The sequence below is a fragment of the Furipterus horrens genome, unplaced genomic scaffold (assembly GCF_987537825.1).
Source record: "Furipterus horrens unplaced genomic scaffold, mFurHor1.1.pri manual_scaffold_7, whole genome shotgun sequence".
Lineage (NCBI taxonomy): Eukaryota > Metazoa > Chordata > Mammalia > Chiroptera > Furipteridae > Furipterus > Furipterus horrens.
The window spans coordinates 81,803,745-81,826,841 of record NW_028327177.1 but is presented as its reverse complement, the minus strand read 5'-3'; the positions used below and the strand labels follow the sequence as shown (position 1 = coordinate 81,826,841).

At 37.8% G+C, this 23,097-nt stretch overlaps 1 long non-coding RNA gene across 1 annotated transcript in view; it reads left to right on the top strand.

The window, feature by feature from the left end:
- Nucleotides 1-12,174: 12,174 nt before the first annotated feature.
- LOC150004709 (uncharacterized) overlaps nt 12,175-23,097 on the top strand; it is a 29,297-nt gene continuing 18,374 nt past the window's right edge. The window contains exons 1-2 of the long non-coding RNA XR_016512307.1: nt 12,175-12,600; nt 14,544-14,664. This is a non-coding gene — a long non-coding RNA (uncharacterized LOC150004709). The remainder of the gene's footprint in view (nt 12,601-14,543; nt 14,665-23,097) is intronic.

The following is a 23,097-nucleotide window of genomic DNA, read 5'->3' as shown; positions in this document are numbered from 1 at the left end:
ATTAGGGTCATCACAGGAAATTTATCAACACTAAAAAATTAAAGTGAATATTCACAATGAAGACAATTATAGATTAGTTGAATGAATGGACAATTAATGGGCTGGTGATTAGGACAGCTGAGACCAACGCCCAGTTCTGGGTAATATAAGGTCAGGTGGAAAGTGTTACATTACACAAGTCTCTTCAGCCCTTTGGTCTTAATCTTATTTTTTAAATGAGAATTTGGAATAAATAATCTTTGGGATATCTTTAGTTTTATATTATGATTGTTGTAGACTGCCTCTTAATGCTCCATTAATTAGAATGCTTTTGGTTGCAAGTAACAGAAAGCCCTACTCAAGCTGCTTTTACCTATGATGGAGAAAGACTAGTGTTCAATAGACCTTAGGGTTGTTTTGCTTCAGAAAAAGACATTTCTCTCACTTATTCACTCTGCTTTTCATGGTACAATTAACATTACGGTTGGCACTCCTTCATGGTCTCTCTAAATTCCTCTAATGATTCTAGTCAATGACCTGGTTGCTCATTCAGGTCTGAATGACAAGAGAAAATCATTTTCTGAATCTATTTTAGATAAATGAGAAAGTGTCTTTCCAAGAGACTTAAAAAAAAAATCTTCACCTGAGGACATTTTCCTATTGCTTCTAGAGAGACAGAAAGGGAGAGAGAGGGAGAGATACACTGATGTGAGAGAGAAACATCGGTTGTCTGCCCTCTCATACCCACACTGATTGGGGATTAAACCTGCAACCTGGATATGTGCCCTGACCAGAAATCAAACTCATGACATTTTGGTCTGTGGGATGATACTGCAACCAACTGAGCCACACCAGCCAGAGCACCAAGAGACCTTTGCAGATCTATACTCAGATATTATTGGCACAATTTGGCTTTTGTGCTCATCTCTGATCATGACTAGGGAATGGGGCCACCTTGATCCACAAGAGAGACTCCTAGAAACAATAGTTATCTCAGCAAGAGGGAATGTGGCTAAATGATTAAAAATCAAGAAGCGTTCATGTAAGAATGCACCATGAAGTCTATGAACCATTTCTTGGAACATTAAGGGTCACATAACCTTATGAAGTTAAATTAATGAAATAAAGGTTTTATATGGTAGCTACTCTTATATCAAGCACATAGTGAGAATTCAATGAAGATACATGCTTTAGGCTAACCTTCAATCTGTAAAACATATAGAATATGCATTTTAGTTGACAACTATTTAACAAGAAATCACAGGTATTTCTGGGGTTTTCATAGTGACCAGAGGCCTATAGTAATTTTTTTTTTTTTAGTCCAGTTTCAAATTTGGGTGCAAATTGAAACCACCTAAAGAGCTTTGAAAAATTATCTGAGTCCCACATCCAGAGATTTTTATTTGATTGCTCTGAAGTGGGGACCTTTAGAGTTTTAAAACTCCCCAGGTTATTGCAATTCACAGACAAGCTTAAAGACCTCAGGAATAGGGCATCTACACACCCCATGAAGGCATATCAGAGCTTCCCTTAAGTTCGTTTTTATAAATCTGTTTTCCTCCACTTTTAACTAGTACCTGCCAGATTCTCCTCTCTACACTGAGACTCCCAGAGGTACCATATACTCTTCGCTCCAGAATGAAAAAAAAAACTGAATGTGAGGGTGGAAATCAAGAGCGAGGAAGGTCTACTATCAATATGGTGTGTTAGGAGAAAGGGAAAAAGGGTGGATGAGAGAAAACATGAAGCAATGCAAGAGTCTCTCTTTCTCTGGCACTGGGATGTGGTTGGAGGTACATATTTAGGCATTCTCAGACTCAGATTCCCACACAAACACCCATACACTATAGACACATCATCTGAAATTCTTTCCAGCCTTCTCCCTGCTCAACCCACTGCCAACCGCTTGCTTAGAATATTGATGCAAATTCATAAAACACCTCAAACATGAATAAATGAGAAATGACTATATTTATTCATTCACTCACACTAGTTTATTCATCTGTTCTATAAATATTGATTGAGTACCCACTATGTGCCAGATATACTGCCAGATGATAAGTGAATTGCAGTGAATAGAACAGGGGCTTATAGTATGCACAAAGGCCTTGAATCTGGAAAGTATTCAAAGTGTATGAGACAGGGCAGTGATTATCTTGTTCTTGAATTCTCTTCTCTGTACCTTGTTTGTTGAATTAATACTTGCTGAATACTTGAGTACATTACTGAGAGAAGACCAGAGTGACTGGATCATAGCAGGTGCAGGAGTAAAATTATATTTGTTAGAAATATGGGAAGATAGTTACGCTGAGTCCTGTCATCTATTTTTTTTTTAAATTAGACATTATTCTCTGTGCATTGAAAAAATTATTGCATGTTTTTAAACAGGGAATGATAAGGTCAGGAAAAGTACCTTTGAGGCCAGAGAGATAAAAGCCATTTGGGCATAGAATAGGATGGAAGAATATTCTAGAAAGAAGGAACCAGTTGCGCAAAATGCTTGTAGTATAGAAGGGCATGTTTGGAGAACTGAAAGGCACTATGCTTTATCTGGATATAGAGATCAAAGGTAGTCTAGTGGAGAGACAGGTACCCAGATATGGCACAGATAAATAGATGCTGTCACAAATACAGATGATGCTGAATCATACAGGAGTGTAGAGGAGGGCTGTCTAACCAAGACTTGAGAGGCCAAGAAAAACTCCATGGAGAATGAAGCACCTGAACCAAAATGGGAAAAATGGGTTGATTTAGGAGAAAGGAAGAGGAAAGGTAAGTGAAAATGGAAGGGGAAACAAGGATGCAGCAAACAGAAAAAGCTGAATCTGCATAAGCATCAACAGGTGAGAAACCATCTTAAAATTTAGAGCTAAGTCTTAGTTATGGCATAGAAATCAAATTTAATTTTATAAGTTTATAGAGACTTATAGTATTCCAGGCACACTGATATGCATTGTAACAATAATCCTTTCACGTAAGCCCTGGCCAGATGTCTCCATTGGTAAGAGCAGTGAAAAAAAAAAGTTGGTTCTCTTTGCTTATGGTGATTCTAGTAAGGATATAAAGCAGATATGAAACAGATAATTCCAGAAGTAGTTAATTAAACTACAATGGTATTGAAGGCTATTTAGATGATATTATGAGAGCCAGAAGAGTATAAACCACAGTGACTTGATCTGGTTTGGAACATTAGAGAAGGCTACTGGGGAAACCTTTTTTTTGTCCCATTCAAGGACCCATGAAAAGACTGTAGTAGAAACCAAGAGTGACAGTATGTGTGAGAAACGAGGCTAGGAAGTAGATAGGGGCCAAAGGTCAAGCAATGTTTTGTCAACTATGGTCATAAATTTGGACTTCATTTTAAATTTAATAGGAAGCCATTGAGAGGTTTTTAAATAACAAGAATGGCATTGTTACCGAACAAACCAGGACCTTGGTGTATGACCTAACAATTAGTGTTGAGAAAAACAGGTCTTTATTTACAATATCCCAATATTGAGTGGTGGGAGCACTTCGGCTCAGAGCCCTGTTTTCCCATGACACCCAGCACTACCGTTGCTCCCGCAAAGGCTGTAAACCAAAATCAAGCCCAATAGTTCCCCATTCCTTATCTCTCAGCTCTCTCTTTCAGGATATGGTGTATGTTGTCTTCAGCCTCCATATAATAGTCCAGAAAAGCATACACCATGTTACACTGGATCATGGTGAAGTTTAGGAAAGGCATGAGTCCTAAGAGAGTGTTCTCTCCATATGTCCCAAGTTCCAAGAGTCCAGATAGAGTCTGGGTCTGCATGGCAGAATCCTTGGTGGCCCCAGAGTTAGCTAGAGGATGCATAATCAAAGCAGTAGCATACTTGCTTTCTTACTAGCCCAGGCCTAATGGCTAAATCATCCTTACGAACTGCATAACTGCTTGCCCCTCCCCACATGACCGCTACAATATTCTGTTACATCATGGCACCCTTCTTCATGCTTTTCCAACATACTCCTCTTTCTTATTCCAGCGCTTAATCCCAAACTGTATGGCACCTTCTTTCACACTGACCTCATGGCAGGGGTGGAGGGGGCTTCTACATCCTTTCAAACTGCAAGGCCCCTTTCCTTATGGCTCCCCCCTAATTTTAAATGCTGACTCTGACCAACGTATGTCATTGTTATGAAAAGTATCTTAAGCCCTATCATTCACCCTTTCATCTGCGCAGCAGCTCAGCTATCATCTAGCTATTAGCTTGCCACAGATATGCAAAGTACCTTAAAAGTTGTATTATCTTCTTCCCCCACCCCCCTGTTCTGTTACAGCATGATCGATATGTATGTCAAACACATTCCCCGAGGCTGCAGAAATGGATGGGAGACACACATTTGAAGGAAGTGAACTAGTTAAGAAAGTATTGTCGTAGTTCAGGTGAAAGACAACGGTAGCCTAGGTGCTGGTGTTTGAATGGAGAAGAACAGAATAGACAGATTTAAGTCATGCACAGGAAGTCAAATTAATAGTAAGTGACTGATGGGATGTGAGAGTTCATGGAGAGGGAAATGTCAAAGCGTCTTAATTTCTGGCTTGAACCAGTGATTGGGTGAAGGGGCCATGTCTTAGAGTGAATTTGGGGGATAGTGACTACGAATCCAGCTATGAATCTGAGAGTTTTATGAACCAAAGAAATCATGTTATTGTTTTTATTATCATCAAAGCAGTCACTTTCATGACCTTTATGTGCTTATATGTTTATACTCTTATAATTAAGTGACCATTTGATGTCTAACAGCAATTTATCACTTTTATTAGAGAGAAAATGGTGAAGCTGTTATGATCTCAACTTTTTATCCATTTTAAAAAGGAAATAAAGAGAGAAACGGAAGAAAAAATTACCTTTTTCTTTTTCTTCTGCTTGGGAGGCAGATAAGATAAACAATGAGGAATTATAATTGATAAAGTAGTCAGTAATTGTAGAGATAGGCTGCTGGAGGTGAAAAAATGAAACTCCTACATGAAGGTTATCTTTACTTCCAGCCTAAGAAAAATCCTGTCTTACTGAAAATTCTGCTTTATGTATTTAGATTCTGCTTTATGTATTTAGATCCAAATTATAACATTGAGTATCACCAGTTGGATAGAAAATGATTTAGCTTTTGCTCATTTTGTTACTATTATTTTATTTTTTCTTGATCAGCAGTTTAGGGTTTTGTTTATTTATTTGTTTTGCTTTAGTTACCATTTTTTAATCTTGTGGATTCTGTGTACTTAAAAAAAAATTGGATATATCCACTTCCGGCCAAGATGGAGGCGTAGACAGACACACTGCATCTCCCTGCACAACTAAGAAGGAATACAACTACCTCAAAAATAGAAACAATAAGAAGTTCCAAAAAATCAAACTACATGGAAGTCCAGCAAACAAAGACATAAAGAAGAAATACTCATCCAGACAGGTAGGAGGGGCGGAGCCAGGGAGAAAAGGACGTGGTGTGGTGGCGGCAGCAGTGGCAGCAGCGGCAGGCTGGCGGAAAGCACAGTCACACATTATAAGAAGTCAGAAGGGACACCTGGGGAGTGTTCCCAGCTCCTCACTGGACCTTGCAGCTCACGGTCACAGCACCAGGGAAAATCAAGCCTCATTGCTTCTGACTGTGCAGACCAGTGGGGGTTGGGGCGGAGGCAGTAACTGCAAGCCTCTCAGCAGAACCCACTTGTTTAAAGGTCCCCCATGGTCCTAGACATCCACAGACCCACCGACTCTGGGGACGATGGCCAGGGCAGCAGCTACAGGGGTGCCAGTCCGGTGCAGAAGTGGGAGAGGTGCCTGGGAAAGGGGTGAGTCCTGGGCTGGCGGCATTTTTCCCTCTCAGACCCCTCCCTCACATACAGTGCCAAAACGTGGTGAAACAGGTCACCCTGTACTGACGAATCCCTAATGCTCTACCCCTTACAACGTAATGGGAATGACAGCTCTACCTGGGACGTGGAGGCAAACAAACACAGGAGCCTGTCAGAATGAGGAGACAGAGAAGTATGTCCCAAAAGGGGAAATGAGTCAAGATTCCAGTGGGAGAACTAAGTGACAAGGAGATAGCCAACCTAACAGATGAGGAGATAGACAACCTAACAGATGCAGAATTCAAAACACTGGTGATAAAGATGCTCACAGGCTTGACAGATATGCTTGAGTACAGCAAACGCATAAGGGAAGAAGTGAAGGCAATGCTAAGTGAAATGAAGAAAAATCCACACAAAACCAATGATGAAGGGAAGGAAACCGGGATTCAAATCAATGATTTGGAACATAAGAAAGAAAGAAACAGTCGACCAGTGCAGAATGAGGAAGCAAGAATTGAAAAAAATAAGGAAAACTTCCCAAATTTTGTGAAGGAGATGGACATAGAGGTCCAGGAAGCACGGAAGGTCCCAGGTGAGCTGGACCCAGAGGGGACCACATTAGGACGCATCATGACTGAGATGCCAAAGGTGAAAGATAAAGACAGAGTCCTGGGAGCAGCAAGAGAGAGGTGGAGATTTGCCTACAGGGGAGTGCATATAGGACTATAAGCTGATTTCTCAGAGGACACTTTGCAGGCAGGAAGGGACTGGCAAGCAGTATTCAATGTGATGAAAGGCAAACTGCAACCAAGATTACTCTATCCAGCAAAGCTATCATTTGGAATGGAAGGGCAGATGAAGAACTACCCAGACGAGGTGAAGCTAAAGGAGCTCATCATCACCAAGCCATTATTATATGAAATGTCAAATGGGGCTTACTTAGAGAAAAAGAAGATCAACACTATGAACACTAAAATGACAACAAACTTACAACTATCAACAACTGAATCTAAAAAAATAAAAACAAAATTAAGCAAACCAGAATAGGAACAGAATCATAGGTATGGGGATTATTTGGAGGGTTATCAGCTGGGAGGGGGGAGGGGGTGAAATCGGGAAATGGGACAGGGACTAAGAAGCATAATTGGTCGGTACAAAATAGACAGGGGGATGTTAAGAACAATATAGGAAAGGGTGAAGCCAAAGAAGTTATGTGCACGACCCATGGACATGAACTAAGAGGGATGGAATTGCTGGAGGAAAGGGGGGTACTGGGCAGAGAGGAGCAAAGGGGAAAAATAATTGGGAGTACTGTAACAACGTAATCAATAAAATATACTTTAAAAAATTGTTTCCTTTTTTCTTTCTACTGTTAGGAAGCTTAGAATCAAATAGAACTTCCTCCATATCACTTGATGGTTTATATTTATGTTCAAACTTCACATTAGGCTCTTCTTACTTTGCTTACTTGACCTTTTTATTTTTATCACGTAAAATTTATTGCTTATAATTTGTTTGCCTAGAATTTGGTTGCTTAGAACTTAGAGCTCTGGGAATCAAAGATGAGTCTGAATTATAGTTCTTCAACCTTACTAGAGATGTGACATTAGTTCAATTTCTTAGCTTCTCTGAAATTTAAATATGCATCCATGAAACAGAGATCACTGTAATACAAACCTATTAGCACTTTAGTGAGTATTAAATCAGATACTGCTTTTAATGGCTCAGCCAGGGCTTGGAACTTATAAAAATTCCCTCCAAAATAGGTATTAATACAATAGAATCCTCCTTGTTATTATATGATCATCAGTCATCAGTATTATATATTATTATTATAATTCAGATTATCTTGTTATATTTCATCTGCTTTCTCTTCATCATCCTTTTCCAATTTTTGGCTTAAATGTATTTTGAAACAATGCAGGGTACAGAATAAAGAAGTAAGTAAGGCAAATACTTACACTTTATTTAGGTTCCAAAAGTAAGACTGATAAACTAGGGATGCTGTTGTGTATCTAATGTGGGGCAAATACTAGGTAGGACTCCATGATAGATGAGACTATCTCAGGTGAGTTCTAGAAAAAAGTAATATAACATAAATGATTTATGCAACTGGGTTATGGGCAAAAGATACGATATTATTATTACTTAGTCACAAGAAAAGGTCAATTGCTACCTCGTGATCAGGGATTTAAAATAGATATTGTCAACCAACTGAAGAGTAGCCCTAGTAACTACAGAAAAGAGAACTTGGACTTCAGTGCTACTGAAGGCATATAGATTAGCGATAAGGTGCCATGACCATGATCCTTTTATCCATGCCTCCATTTACATTAGTCAGTTGAAATGAACAAGAAAAAAACATCAGGGTTGTGAAATCACAACCAAAATGTGTTATTTCAAAAAATACTTAGAGCTGATTTAAATGGTGTGCATTTAAGCCACTTTAGTTTGTACGAGACTGAAAGTTGGCATGTTTCTCAGTCCAGATGTAATTTATTTAAATTCCTTTAGTTGCTTTTCAATTTAGAAATGTGCACAGACATAAAATCTTGCATGTTTCATTTTTATCTGTAGATTTGTGAATTAAAATTAGCCAAGTTATTAAGTGGATTGTTCCTAAATTAAAGATGCCAAAGAATGTAAAGTGTGGTAATCAGGGAAATGAGGGGTTTATGGTGATACTTTGGACCTTGATGCAGAATTCAGGCCCTCCAAAAGGTTTCCCAAGTAACAATACTACAAAGTATATGTGAGCATTTTCTAAAAGACTTTCATAATTATTTGGAGAGACAGGGAGGAGTCATACTCCACAGGGCATATTTTTTTCCACCAAGAAATCCCCACTAGAAACTTCTGTCCTTGGTGTTTTTTTTCTTTCTGAGCCTCTAATGTTTTTCTCTCTATCTCTGCCTCTTTACTCCCCACCATTTGTATTTCCCTACAGGTTTCCACCCTGTTATATACTCTAGCACCCATTCCTTCTTCTTCTGCCTTTATTATGCAGGGAAATTTGCTTAATATTATTGGCTATTTAAGTATGCTGAATGTCTCAGCTTTTACCCCTATTATTTTCACTGGGACTTTCTTATGAATGAATGTGGGTTCTGGTGATAGGGATTTTCTTTGTTTTTTGCATACACAAATGTGCATTTACACAGATACTGTATTAGAAATGTATACCTTCAGGGGTTTGGGCTGGTTGGAACACCCACCTCCTTAGGGTATCTCAAATTCATGAAACTGGGTGGACTAAAATAATGGTGCTCAGGCTGTTTGCCTTTTGATATATTGTGTGGGATAACAAAATGACTAAGCAAAGCATGACCATGGGCAACATAAGGGATCAGCTTATAATTCCTGGTTTATAAGGACCCTACAGGATTTCAGCTGCCATAATCAATGTTTTGGATTTACCCACTGCTCTGATGAAAAATCTCCAATGGATTTCTATTGCAGAGGGCTCTGAGAAGGTAGGAATTTGGTGTGACGTATATACTGGTATATCTCCTCAGTGCTTAGAACAGTGGCTAGAACATAAAAATTTGTTTAACATATGAATAATACAAGTTAAACTTCATGAGTCAAAATAGACTTGGTTGTGCTGTAATAACAATAGCCTCCAAGTCTCAATTTCTTAAAAAACAAAGTATTTCTTATTCATTATGTACATCCATTTTGGGTTGGTATGGGAAATGCGGGACTGTAGTCTTTGCAGTCATTCATGGAGCCAAGCTGAGAGTGCGGCTAGTCCCTGTTCCAGAGGCAAAAAGAGACGTGGAAGGTGTTGCTCCAGCCTTAAGGTAGTACCATCAGTTCTGCTGACACCTAACTAGCTGGAACTTTATGGCCCACCCAACCATAATGTGATTAAGAAGTGCAATTCTACAGTTACCAGAAAGCAGAAAGGCCCAAACGTTTTTGAAAGGTGTGAAAGTAGTTTCACTTTCAGTTGGGAGAACGGACTAAATTGCCTTAAATGTCAATATGTATTGATGTTTATGTTATTAGGACAAATGATAACTGGTCGCAATACAATCAACTACAAGGCTACAAAAAATGTAACAGTGTTGTTATTCTTGTTTTATTACATACATACATTAAAACTCATTTAAACCTGAAAGGACAAGTCCTTTTTAAAATTTTTTTTAACAATTCCTATCTGAGTACCTTGAACATAAGCCATAGAACAGGTTTCAAGTTTGTTAAATTGAGTTGAATTCTAGATAAGTAACTATGTTGAGCCTTAACTGAATCCAAAGAAATGAAGAAAATAATTGTTAGATTTTCAAAATGATTGCCTTGATTATCAAATGTAAACTTCCTTTTCACGTTAATCTATTAGCATAGCAAAACAAAAACAAAAAACAATCACAGAGCAAAGACAAGCCTCCAGGCTTCTGTTTTCCGAATGCCTGGGATGGACTCAATATTTGCTTCTTAAATGAGTGAATAATTTTTTTGAGACTGTCTTAATGTAAAAAAATAAAATATAATGGTTAACTTCGGGGGTTAGTTTTTTCCACAAATTGTTTTATCCCAGTATTTAAGAGATGGGCTCCTGCCCTGGCTAGTGTGGCTCAGCTGATTGGGCAACTACCCATAAACCGAAATGTTGCTGGTTTAATTCCTGGTCAGGGCACACACCTGGGTTGCGGGTTCAGACCCTAGTAGGGGCATGTACAGAAGGCAGGGATAGATGTTTTTTGTTTTTCTCTCGCACTGGTGTTTTTCCCTTTCCCCCTCCCCTTCTCTCTAAAAAATGAGAAAGAGAGAGAGAGAGAGAGAGAGAGAGAGAGAGAGAGAGAGAGAGAGAGAGAGAGAGAGAGAGAGAGAGAGAGAGAGAGAAATTCCTAAGCCAGATCACATTGGGTTTTGAAACCTGTTATATCACTTACTTACCTACACTACTTTGAGCAAATTTCTTTAATCTCCCTGTCCCACCTTAGGTTTACCATTCAAGAAATGGAGGTAATAACAATACGTATCTGGGGTTAGTAGCTAGGATTAATAATGGAGTTAGTAAAAAAGATTGAGTTACCTTATAAGAACCATACTGTAGAGTAGTGCCAGCACGTGATGAAGGCTTACTAAACATTAGCTGCTGCTACTGCTGTTATTATTATTTTGATATTGCATAGTTTGTCAACTTTCTGTATTTATTCATAAATACAACAACGATGAACCAAAGAAATGAAACATGCAATACCAACTAGAACTCGGTATTTCTGACTTATTTTTAACTCTAAGATTAGTATTTACTGTTATCTTGAAATTTATTGGTAAGTTTTACTAAACAGTCTTTATATTCCAAAGAGCTATTATGTGTGCATTGTGCAACATGAAAGACCAGTGGGAAAGATTGATGAGTCTGAAGGGTCCCTCACTCTCTCCTTCTGTGTAACATGAGGAGGAGAATGGCTTCCAAAGACGCACTCTAGCATCAGACCTTATTTATAATGCCTATGAAAAGCAAGAGAATATTGTGAAGTATTTAAAAAGTTTGTTGAGGAAGGAAAATTGTAAGAACTAACTTGATTTTGAAAACAGTATCAAAGACTAGACAATATAATCTATGACAGTGGAGATCACAATGATCTTGTTCTCTGCCTTGTCCACATGCATCTAACGCATAGTAGGTGCTTTATAAGTGGTTTGTGAAAAAACCAAATGAGTATTTCTGAGAATGGTTGCAAGTGCAATCTATAAGTGACAGCAAGGTAACCTCACATGCATTGTTGATGTTTAGGTACAATGCAAACACACAAGATTTCCCAAGAAGAAAGTACTATAAACAGAATATTAAACTTCTGAGCATTTCCTCTGCATGTTTTTGAAGAAGAGGAAAAAAAATGCTTTTAGCATATTTCTTTGTCAAAACCCAGTCTTCAATGCTAAAAATGACATATTTCTATTTATTAAAAATGTTGTTAAAAAACCTCAGGTTTTTATTGGGCTTATGAATATAAACACTTATTTTGTAGTCTAGATATACTATATTCCCAGATTTAGCTGCCAAAACAATCAAGAGACTTCAATTTATACAAACCTAACAATATTTTTGGTTAACTTACTGGTTATAAGAACATTAAGAGGTTAGAAATGGTTCATATTTCACTTTCCCATTTACTGTTAGAAGTCTAATGCCCATTAACACTATCAATATTTTGCAGAATGTTTTTTTCTTTTTTCTTTTTTCTTTTTCCTTCCCTCTTTACTCTTTTGGCAAATGAGTATTATTGGGCTGCCTGAGTTGTGGAGAGTTAGAGTTAGGTACTACAATTCACTGTAGCTGTAATAAGGGTAATGTCACTTTAAGACATGTGATACTTTACGGAGAAGGGATGTATTGAAACAGACTACTGCTACTTACAGCACCGTATAGCAGCCCAGCTCCTACATTTTGCTGCTTAACTCTGCCCTGAATGCACTGGAGAGTGGATGGTCCATCATTAACTATAAACTGATTTTCATCAAGAAACTGCTCAGTATCTCACCATCACTTCAAAGGTCTCTCTCGTCAGGCAGAGGTGATGCCAGGAGATGATTTAAAGGTGAAAATGACAAGTTTCTACCCCTCAAACCTTGGCTCCTTTTTTGACAATACAGTCTGAATGAATTCAATATCTCCTTTATTGTGGAAATAGCATCGGAGGAGGAAAAAATTTTTTAATCCTGATAAAGAAGATTATTGGGAAGCTCTCTTGTAAAAAAATCTTGAATTGTGGCACAGATGGATTTTAGAAAGTGTTAGAGCTTTCCAATGAACACTAATAGAGTACTCTGCTCTTGGCTGGATTTTTCAGGTAAGAAGCCTCTTTTAAGGATTTAAGATTCAGAAAGCAGATTTGTAACCTATTCAGTCTTCTCTAGAGAACTATGTAAGCCTGAATGCATTATTTGGGGGTGGGGGTATTTATTATCATAGAAACAACCTCTTGGTAAGAGAGTGAGCAGTGGGAGCAATATGCAGGAACCTTGGAAGTAATGCAGAGAATTTTAAAAAGTTAAATGAAAAAGAAGAAAAAAGCAAAATCCTGCAAAGGTCAAGTCACAGTAATCTTATTGAATTCTAAGATCACGTGAGTGATAAAATAAGCAAGAGAAAGCAGGTACTGAAAAACTATTAAGTTTGATTGTGGTAGGCTTTTTTCAAGTTTAGATTAATTCCTAGTGCATTTTAACTGAAATTCATAAGCAATAAATACATGCCACAGTCACCTCTGTTTTGTCTTTCTATAATTTTCAGGGTGTTTTGAAAAGGCCCCAAAATGCATTCATTCAGGATTCACAGGAGGGGAGTTGCTATTTAGTTACCGAAGAGAACACATTTACACTACACTGATAGTTCTGAAGACAATGAGGCTAAATTGTTGTATACAAAAGTAAATAGTGTGCAGTGAAACTAATTATAAAGTGAATGGTCCATCATAATCACAGACTGGGGCATGAAAAGCACCATGCTGTTAAAAATAATGTTTCCTACTTTGCACTTAATTATGGTTGTCACCATTTGTCTATTATGGTCCTAAAACCCTTCTTAAAGACAACTTCTCTCTCCTAAAACCCATAAATTATCTTGTATTATGACTGTATGCATACACTCACATATATAATGTATATTTATGCCTTCTGAACATTACAGTTTTGAAATAGTACCAATTTCCATGAATAAAGAAGCCACAATGGGAGGTCACTAGCAGGTTTTAAATGTATAGTTGAAATACTTGAAGTGCATGATTTGACGTTGAAAAATTTTTTTAAAAAAAGGAAAAAAAAAGAGATAATCTTGGTTCCAAATCTCTCCCTAAGAGAAAAATATATACTTAACTGGATTCTATACAAGAATCCAGTTCACTTCCATATCACTGTCTGACTAAGGGTGATGTTTCAAGTTGATCAGTTTGACAATATGAAATGCAGCATAACGTGCTGTGTGAGAAATTGGACAATATGTAGCTCAGCTGAGCCTTTGTAGCTCTAAGATCCATATAGTTGCAGATAAGACTGTCAAAGTTTCAGTGCCTGCAAAAAGGTGTATATTCATCCATAAATATATGCACACCTATATATGCATATTCTTCTGCACTGTACAACAAATGCCACAATGGGATCTTAGGAAGCAAAGCAATATTGTAAATTATGGCTTACTCTATGACAGAACCATGTATTTTGCATCTGAAACTCATTCTGGCTGATGACTATTCCCTTTGATTTTAAGTCCAGCCAGAAAGACTGATTCTATCAGGTGATTACAACATGCCTCTGAGAAATGATTACTTAGTTTAGAAGATAGCAGAGTGATTAAAAATTCATGACTTTAGAATTAAAAAAAAAAAAAAAAGAATCCACTTTTTCCTTTCAGGCTCATGTCAGATTTGCAATGAAGTTAGAATGAACAGGAGTATGTAGCTTTTCAATGCCTGCAATAACTAATTTAAAGATCATTGAGTAAAACAGGATGCTTACTTAGGATACTATGTTTCAAACTGCCTAAACGATAGACAAACGAACTTATTTTCGTGTTTTGGCAACCCTTGGAGCTTGGTAGCAGAATTTGAAAAACGAATTTTTGATCTTCTGGAGAGTGTTTTCCTCAATCCCACTTCATGACATGACCTCTGCTGGGTGATTGCTTCTAGTAGCAAAGGAACATGACGTCTGAGATTCCCCTTCTCTCATCAGTCGAACTGACTGAGCTGGGGGCTTGAAACTGGGGCTAATCCTTCCTTTCTAATGTTCTCTTTAGAGAATGGCAATGGTCTCTGCGATGTCCTGGGTCCTGTATTTGTGGATAAGTGCTTGTGCAATGCTGCTTTGCCATGGAGCCCTTCAGCACACTTTTCAGCAGCACCACCTGCACAGACCAGGTAAGCCAGCGCTGGCTCCACTGCAGCTTCCAGTCTCACCCCTGTCTCCTTAACAGATGGTTCGTTCACTGCAAGTGACAGAAAGTGCTATAGTCTGGGTAGCTTGCTTCTGAATTTCAAGGCATATCGTTGGCTGGATGCTTTGGGAAAATGGGGGTTAACTAAAATGACTTGGGTTTTCTCTTAAGAGTCATCCCCTGCCCACCCCCCACCCCCTAAAATGTAGGAGTTGTTTGTCTTGGATACTGTGGTCGAAATGAAATATACTGTAAAAGGTGGGATAATTTTCAAGACTTGAAGATTTTTTAAGGGAGCAATATATGATCTTTGCAATTGATAAAATAATGTGTGTATATTCTTGAGATCCGTTTTTTATAGATACTATAATCTCGGGGTGTATGTGGCTAAGGACTTTGTGGGAATGTTAGTGCCAAAATTGACTTGGGAAGTAGTTTGTCAATGAAAAAGAAATTAAAAAGTAACTTACTATTTCTTGTATGGTTTTAATTTGTCTTCTTTCCTTTCTCCCTTTCTTCACTCTCTCTTCTTCCATAATGCCTCACGGCTTTTTCTCTCTTGGCAGTTTCCGGGACAAGTTCCTTTTAGCTTGATAGAGACGTATTTTTTCTATATTGAATTTTGCGTTCCGGAAGGATTTTGCTTTCTTGGTCTTTCTGTTCAATGTATGCTTTTTACCGTTTCATGGCCTCGCACATAAATCCGTATTTTTCTCTCCTCCTTTGCCTCTCCAGCTTTCTCATTACTATCTCCCAGCTCGATTGTCCTTACAACCCTGGTTCTCGGAAAGATTTCCTTTCATTTTCTGTTTAGCTTCAGATTTTGCACCCATTTATTCCATCCTCCACCTTCACCCCGCCGTCCCCCAACCCCGCCCCCGCCCAGGCTGAGCTCTGGGGACCAATCGCGCGCCCAGCTTCTCTATCCTCTCTGCTCCAGTGCTCCTAGTCCTCCACCCCCCGCTCCAAATTCCTTCCTGGCCTCCTCGCCTCCGCCCGGCTTCCTCGGGCTGCGCCGTCCGGCGTCCGAGCCTCTACCTTTCCCGGACTCTGCAGCTTGCCAGGCACCGATGCTGGACTTGTCCACGGTTTTCCAGCAACACCTGCCGGGGCACTGCCTGCAGCCTCCCCGGGCTCAGCTGTCAGGCTCGGCAGGATCAAAAGAGCGCGGGTGCAGGCCAGAGTCCTCCCGCTCGCCAGCTCCTTGGTGCTGGAGCCCGTGTCGCCATGGGACGAGGGTAGGGGTAGGCCTGAGATGGGCTGAGGAAGGGGGCTGCCTCCAGGGCCCCAGCCAACCTCACTCTTTACGCCCTGGGTCCGGGCGGGAAGGCGAGGGGGCGCTGGTGCCCCTGCAGGTGGGCCTGGAAAGCGCTCTGTCGCTGGGCGCGCCGGCATTTCTGCCGCGGACGTCCTGAGCTTGAAGTGGATACCTCCAGACACCGAGGTTTCGGTACCCAGGTGGAGCAAGAGCATACTTGGGTTTGGGAACATCCACGTTGCCTCCAATAAGTCAGTTAATCACTAATCTGTTCTGGAAAAAATATCTTTGACTTGTTACACAGTCACACAAACGGGGGCAATCTGCATTCAAAGTAATGCTTAACAATAAGAATACATAACAAAAGCAACTCCAGTGTTTCAGATACGCTCAAGATAATTCCCATTGTTTAGCTTGATCCTTATAGAAGTAAGTGTAATCCCCCCCGCCCCCCAACCCACCCTTTCTCCTTTTGTCTTGGAAACTGAAGTTCTGAGAGTCCCGGTGATTTGTCTGAGACCACACAGTCAATAACTGCCATTGGAGGTCAGTCTGATTTCACCTCCAGACCCTGGTTCCCAAGGAGGATATACAGTTAGTCTCTCAGTGCAGAAAATAGTCATGCCAAGTAACCTTTCTGAGGAACTGGGAGCCTCTTGGCATAATTTGTGAAAACTTTCAAGTGATATCAATACAAGAACTCATTTGAACTGTAAGCCTGTTCTGAAAGGTGGTCCTGGCAGAACTGGTAAGGAATGGCAAATGATGATGGCAGAGGTCAAGACTAGCCACCATCTCTGTCCAGTAGCATTAGTGACATGATCTTTGGCAAGTCACTTTTCTACCCTGAGCTCAATTTCCTCTTTAGGGATGTTGTGGAGGTGTAAATGGAATAATCATCTTAAAAGTGCTTTGTAAATTGTAAAGCTCTTCATAAATATTGGGAATTACTGATATTATCACACTTAAAAGAGCTAATAGTCCATCCACATAGGACAAAAACTTTGTTTTTACTCTTGCTGTTGTTTTTTAACTATATAGTTCCTGGCTAGACTATATCACCAAAAACAATGTGTCTTGTTTTACACTCTATGCATATAGTCATGAAAAACAGTACAGTGTGCAATGAGCTTTCCCATAAACAGTCTCTGTTAATCAGTTAATATATAAAATATTTTAGGTGAGGGGTTATGGCTATGCTACTTGTTATAAATAAATTCATGTCTTTATGGGGCTTATCAAAATGTTATAACTTTAAACTCAGAAACTCATATTAGATTCTGACTGAAATTAAACTCAGTATTTGATTTCTAGTTGTCTTCCCTTAGCAATTGCTTATTATCACCAGTGCATGTTGTTATGTCATTAATCTGTACTGCAAATACCCCAGGAAAGTAGCACCAAAACCAATTTTAACCCCTACTGCTTATACATTTGGGACTGATTTCAGATTCATTGATAAAATAAAGAAAAAATAAATACTCCTTTTTAGATACAAAAAATTAAAGTGATATGAAACCAGAAGTCAAATGTATATTTTTATTCAATTTTTGGGTTTTCAAAAATAGCTGAAAAGATTAAAGCACTAGATCTTGGACATAGCAATATTCTAGATTATTTCAGTCAGAAATACAATTTTCTTTAATGCAGTCTTGTGTTTTGATTTTAAGAGTAAATCTATGCTTTTTTTAAAATGTGAGTTGGGATGTTTCCCTTTTGTGGGTCTTAAATCTTTAGGGACACTGATGAAATGTGTATGAAAACAAGAGTGAAATCAAGGCTAGTTCTCTGTGACAATCCACCTCTAAATGAGAAAATAAATAAATAAATAGCTGGATAAATGAGCAAAAAGGAAAAAACATAATCTCATTTTCTCAAATAAGTTAAAACAAGTGACATGACGAGGAAAAATGAGACACCAGCAGACCCTGAGCTTCGCCACATTTGCCTAAGCTTGAAAAATCGCCTCTTTTATAGACCAGGAGCAGGCAGACACCATGTGCATACCAAGTACCCAGGAAATGTGAGAAATGATAGATCTTTCACTCACAGCCCTGATGGAGGGAGAGCAAAGGCTTTTCTGCTGTCCCCTCACCTGCTTAGGAGCTGCTGACCCCTCTCAGAGCCTCTTATAGGCAGTTTCACCAACCCCTGCACAGTGAGATTGATGGTGCTATGATCCCAAGCAGCCAATTTCAGTCTCTCCAGAAACAGTCCACTACACTGACATGACTTTCCCCTTGATCAGATTGTGCCACACAAGGATGGCACCAAAAGGTCAGGGTCCTTCAGAGGAAATGGTTAGAGGTTTGGACCAATTTCTGTTGTCAAAACACAAAATCAGGGCAATGCTTTTGTGAGGCTGTGAATTTGTGATCTGTCTTTTCAATGCAGTGGGTTTGTACACAAACAGAATGAGAATATGTTAACTAGAAAACTGACTGATTTCAATGTATTCCCCTGCAGTCCCTAACTACTTCCTATTTTTCATATTTACAGTATTAGGAATGCACCCTCTATTTTCAGTTACTCTGTGGTTAAGGAAGATTAAAACAGTCATTCAATGAAAGTGAATTTTAAAGTTACATAAATGAGTAAAATGTGGTATAGGTTAGCAGATTTATAAATTCAGTAATTTAATATTTGGCTAAATCAAGTTTTTATTTTGGGAATAATGTAAGAAATTACTATAACATCTTGAAGAACACTCATGCTTTTTTAAATATAAAATATAGCATAAGGAGGGCACTTCACTTAAAAAGACAGACTAAACAATGAAAACTCAAAAGTGGTATTTCATTTTTCAGGTGGTTAAAATAGCTTCAACTCCTTATAATCACCAGTTGTTGGGTAACAGATTAAAATGAATGAATGGTTTGCTAAATGTAACTTTCTAATTTAGCATTAGTTTTACCCCCTTATGAATTTATGAATTATGACAGCAATTTAAATGGTTACTTAATTTCAAGTTTGAGGGTGTGTGAGGGTATGTTTGAGACGTTGTCTTTGAAACTTAGTAAAATATGAATAATTTCAAAATACTTCAGTGAGAAAGGATCCTTGAGAGTCTCTAGTAATTTAAAACTATATAAATTACATGAGACAAGAAGTTATAAGTGCCTAATGAATCATTTATTCTGCAGTCACTGCTATTTTATTGACAGGGATGTAGGGAAATGATATATAAAAATATTACTCCGAATAGAATCATCTGTGTAACTTACACTTGGGCTGATTTAAAGCTATATTAAGCAAATTATATAATTAGAGGTATTCATTTGTGACTTAATTATTATATACTGAACATTACCATTCATTATAAAGTGTTTTTTAAATTAAAATATTAAAAAATGTTCTTGTATACTTTATACTTATTTTTACCTTATTGTTCTATATTACTTTATTGAAAGCTGCTGAAGGCATATGTGTTAGAATACCAAGGTACATTACAATAAAGAATTGTTTTATAATAGTAATATAAAAGAAATAGTGCCCTGGCCAGTGTGGCTCAGTTGGTTGGAGCATCCTCCTATAACTGAGAGGCTGCAGGTTTGATCCTGGTCCAGAAGCATACAATTCCCCAACAGGGAGCATACTGAAGGCAGCGATTGATGCTTCTCTATTGCCTCAATGTTCTTCTCTCTCCCTTCTACTCTTTCTAAAAGCAATGAGAAAATGTCCTCGGGCGAGGATCCAAAAAAACAAAACAAACAAATAAAAAATAAAAAGAAACCAAGAAGGAGAATAAAAGAAATAGAACAATAGATATTGCATACTGGCCTTTTAAGAATTTGTACTAGTACTAGGTTGCTAAGTGTAGTGAATAGGTGTAAAGATTAGAGCAGACAGGTTGTTATTTGGTGTGAACTGATGTTAGTGATAATCCATTGATCATCTGATTGATCATACTGACCTCATCCCAGAGTCAGAGTACAACTATGAACATTTGGTAAGACCCCAAAATATTGAAAACAAGCTAGAGGTGCAAATAAATATTTTCTGTCAATCTCATGAATTTATAAGAGAATTATTACAATGCTATATAAATATTGTTACTTATGTGAACTCAATCCTATGGCTTCAATTCATAGCTAAGGAAAATAGATATTATACTGCACTTACAAACAAATATTTAGAAGTGGCACAAATGACCATTAGCCTTCACTTGTTATTTTCTTAAAGTAAAAGCTCTTCCAATTTTAAACTTTGTATAAAAATCTCAAAGCATGAGTGTATAAACTGGTACAATTTTTTAAAAACAATTTGGCAGTGTCTCTCAAAACGTAAAACGTGCAAATCTTAAAACAATTCCATTTCTAGACGCTTATCCTAACAAAGTGATTGGACAAATGTGAAAAGATGTATTTTAAGGTTTAGTAATTGCAACAGCGATTTTAATAGCAGAAAATTAGAGGATAGTTTTATTTTCATCAAAAGCGATTGCTAAAACAAATTAGTGTACAGTTACGCAATGAGATTCAATGTAGCTATTGCAAAGGATGACATGCGTCTATATGCTCCTGTGTGCAGAAATGACCATGATCTACTGCTGAGTGAAGAGACTAGGAAGCAGAATACTCAGCTTCAAAACAATTTTGGAGAAAAAAAAAATTGCACGTGCATATAAAAATCAGAAAAATATTAACATTCTTTATACAGTGTTAGTTCACCATGATTGTAGGACTGAGCTAATTTAAAGTTTTTTCTATAATTTTTATTTTTATATTTGTTTTTAGTATGAACATATGTTGCTTTTTCATTAGAAAAACTTAAAATATTAAGTTTTCTGGTAAAATTAGAAATATATCAAACAATATTTCCAATTTAAGGAACAAGAATGAAGAATAGATAAGAAAATATCATTGAAGGTCTTTCCTTTCCAAGAGCTTTCTACATTCAATATTTAATTAAGTGTCTAGGATAGCATTTCCCAGTTCACAAAACATGGTCCCCTCAAGATGATCTTTGGCAAAATGCTCTGGGGTAACACTCACTGCATGTGTGTTTTCTTTTTGGAGATCTTCAGTGAATGTTTAGTGTTATGGAAGTTCTGGAAGGTCTTGCAGATAGGAAACCTGATTGTATTTAACTTCAATTTCCAGTCTTTTTTTTTCTCTTAATTTGGTCAACATTGACAGTGCCTATTCATATTACACATGTGTCGAGAAGTGTTGGCAAAGGTAATTCCAGAATCTTGTGCTTTTATTCATCTTTTTATCTCTCACTTCTAGTGAGGAACTTGACATATAATAGGCACTCAGAAAATCTGTGTGAAATAATTAAGTAAAGAAGGAATAACTATTCTAGTAAAATTTTAAACTCTTATATGTTACTACATGTGTGTGAGTGTTTTTGTGTGTATGGGTGGATGCATATGCATCTGCTTGTGTGTTTATAATTAAGAGATACCTCAAATAAAGAGCGATGTGAACATTATATTGTCAGGATAACTTTTGTGTATCTGTGCAATATCTTTGAGTAGATAATTTGACTTTATTCAATATTTTCTAGCTATTCCATTAATCAAAATAATCCAAAGAATATACTTATAAATGTAGTAAAAAATTAAATCCCTATGGTTTTTGTCATGGCATGATTTTTTTTTTCCCCCTAGAGATTTAAAAGCATTATAGGCTTGGTCTTGAGGGAATGAAGAAAAAATTCACTTAGCAAACAGGGAAAGGACTTTTGCTTTCAAATCTTTTGATGTCGAGAGAATTTTAATTTACCTTTGTAGCAATAAGAAAATAACACTAGACAAGCATTTTTCCTTTCTTTGGGGTAAAGAGAAGGTGAATTATTTTTTAAACAATTTGTGTAAACTGTTTGAATTCTCAAAAGATAATATCCACAAAGCACTTAAGGGACTTCTTGGCCCACTATTTCTTTCTCCTTCTTTGTTTTTATACAATAAAGTTACAGAGAAAGAAAAGTGAAGTGATATTATCACAGAGACTTTCTCTCAGAATATGGATGAATAGGCTGAGTCATCTGCCTATTCATGAAGCAGATTCTTCATCCTTAGGGAAGGGGCCAAACCAATCCTTACCAAGTGTAGAAGGGAGGAAGACCTCCTGCTGGTAAATTACTTGTGTTCATCTTTATTACACGTTATTGGACCTTCACTTTTAGGAATGCTTCATTTTACTCAAGAATAAATCCAAGCTTAGAATAAATCCCATGTATACTTCCATGGGATTTTTCTAATTTCCATTTGTGTGGATAAAGAATGGGCTGTTAGAATCATGTGCTTTGAAGCAAAAACAATGCTATGGCCCAGATTTAGATGAGCCACCACACAGTGGGAGGAAAAGCACTTTAAGGTTCTTGAAGTAGACAGTATACCTTGGGTTAGGGTCAGCAGACCGGTAGGTCCTTTGTTCCACTGAATAAATATTGTGTAAGTATTCAGTAAATATTTTCTGATCAACTAGCAAGAATTTTACATTCTTGAAAAATGACAATACTTGCAGGCCAGCAGCACACAAAGCCTTTTTTATGTCTAATGCTGATGAAGACACAGCACCAGAGTAAGGAGTAGAGGCCTGAGCTCTCAGGATCTCACTTGAGGAGTCAGTTGCAAGACTCCAGATGAAAGGTTTGGAAGAAATAAGTGATTTTCACACCATGCCTTGCAACTCCAAGTAGGTGAGCCATACCTTCCACAACAAGAAGGTGTATTCTGCCAAATAATGAAGTTAAAAGTTGCCCAAGGAACTGATTTGTTGATTTTCTCCATTAGATAGAGCAAGATTAAAATCACCTTTGTATATTTAAAAAAGCCTTCTGCTAAAACTATTTGAAATCTTTCCAGATGATTTCATTGATGAACAAGCCAAATATCTTCAGAGACTAGGAAGTTAACAAAAATGATTTGGTCAGCCAGAGGACCAGACATTACAAAGTGCTGAACCGTGTCAACTAAAGAGCTAATGCACATCCTTAGCTACACCTGAGATGGGCTCAACACGACCAGAACATTCAGTATTTTAAAGCAGAAAACCTAGCATTTTGTGTTTAATTTTCTTATCTTTTAAATGTCAGGTGGGCCAAACAAAGCTGTCTGTGTGATCTCAGAAAAGATTATTTTCAGCTCCAACATTTTATAATTCCTAATGAATTCATCAGATCATTTTATGCAGTCAGGGTGGAGAAAGG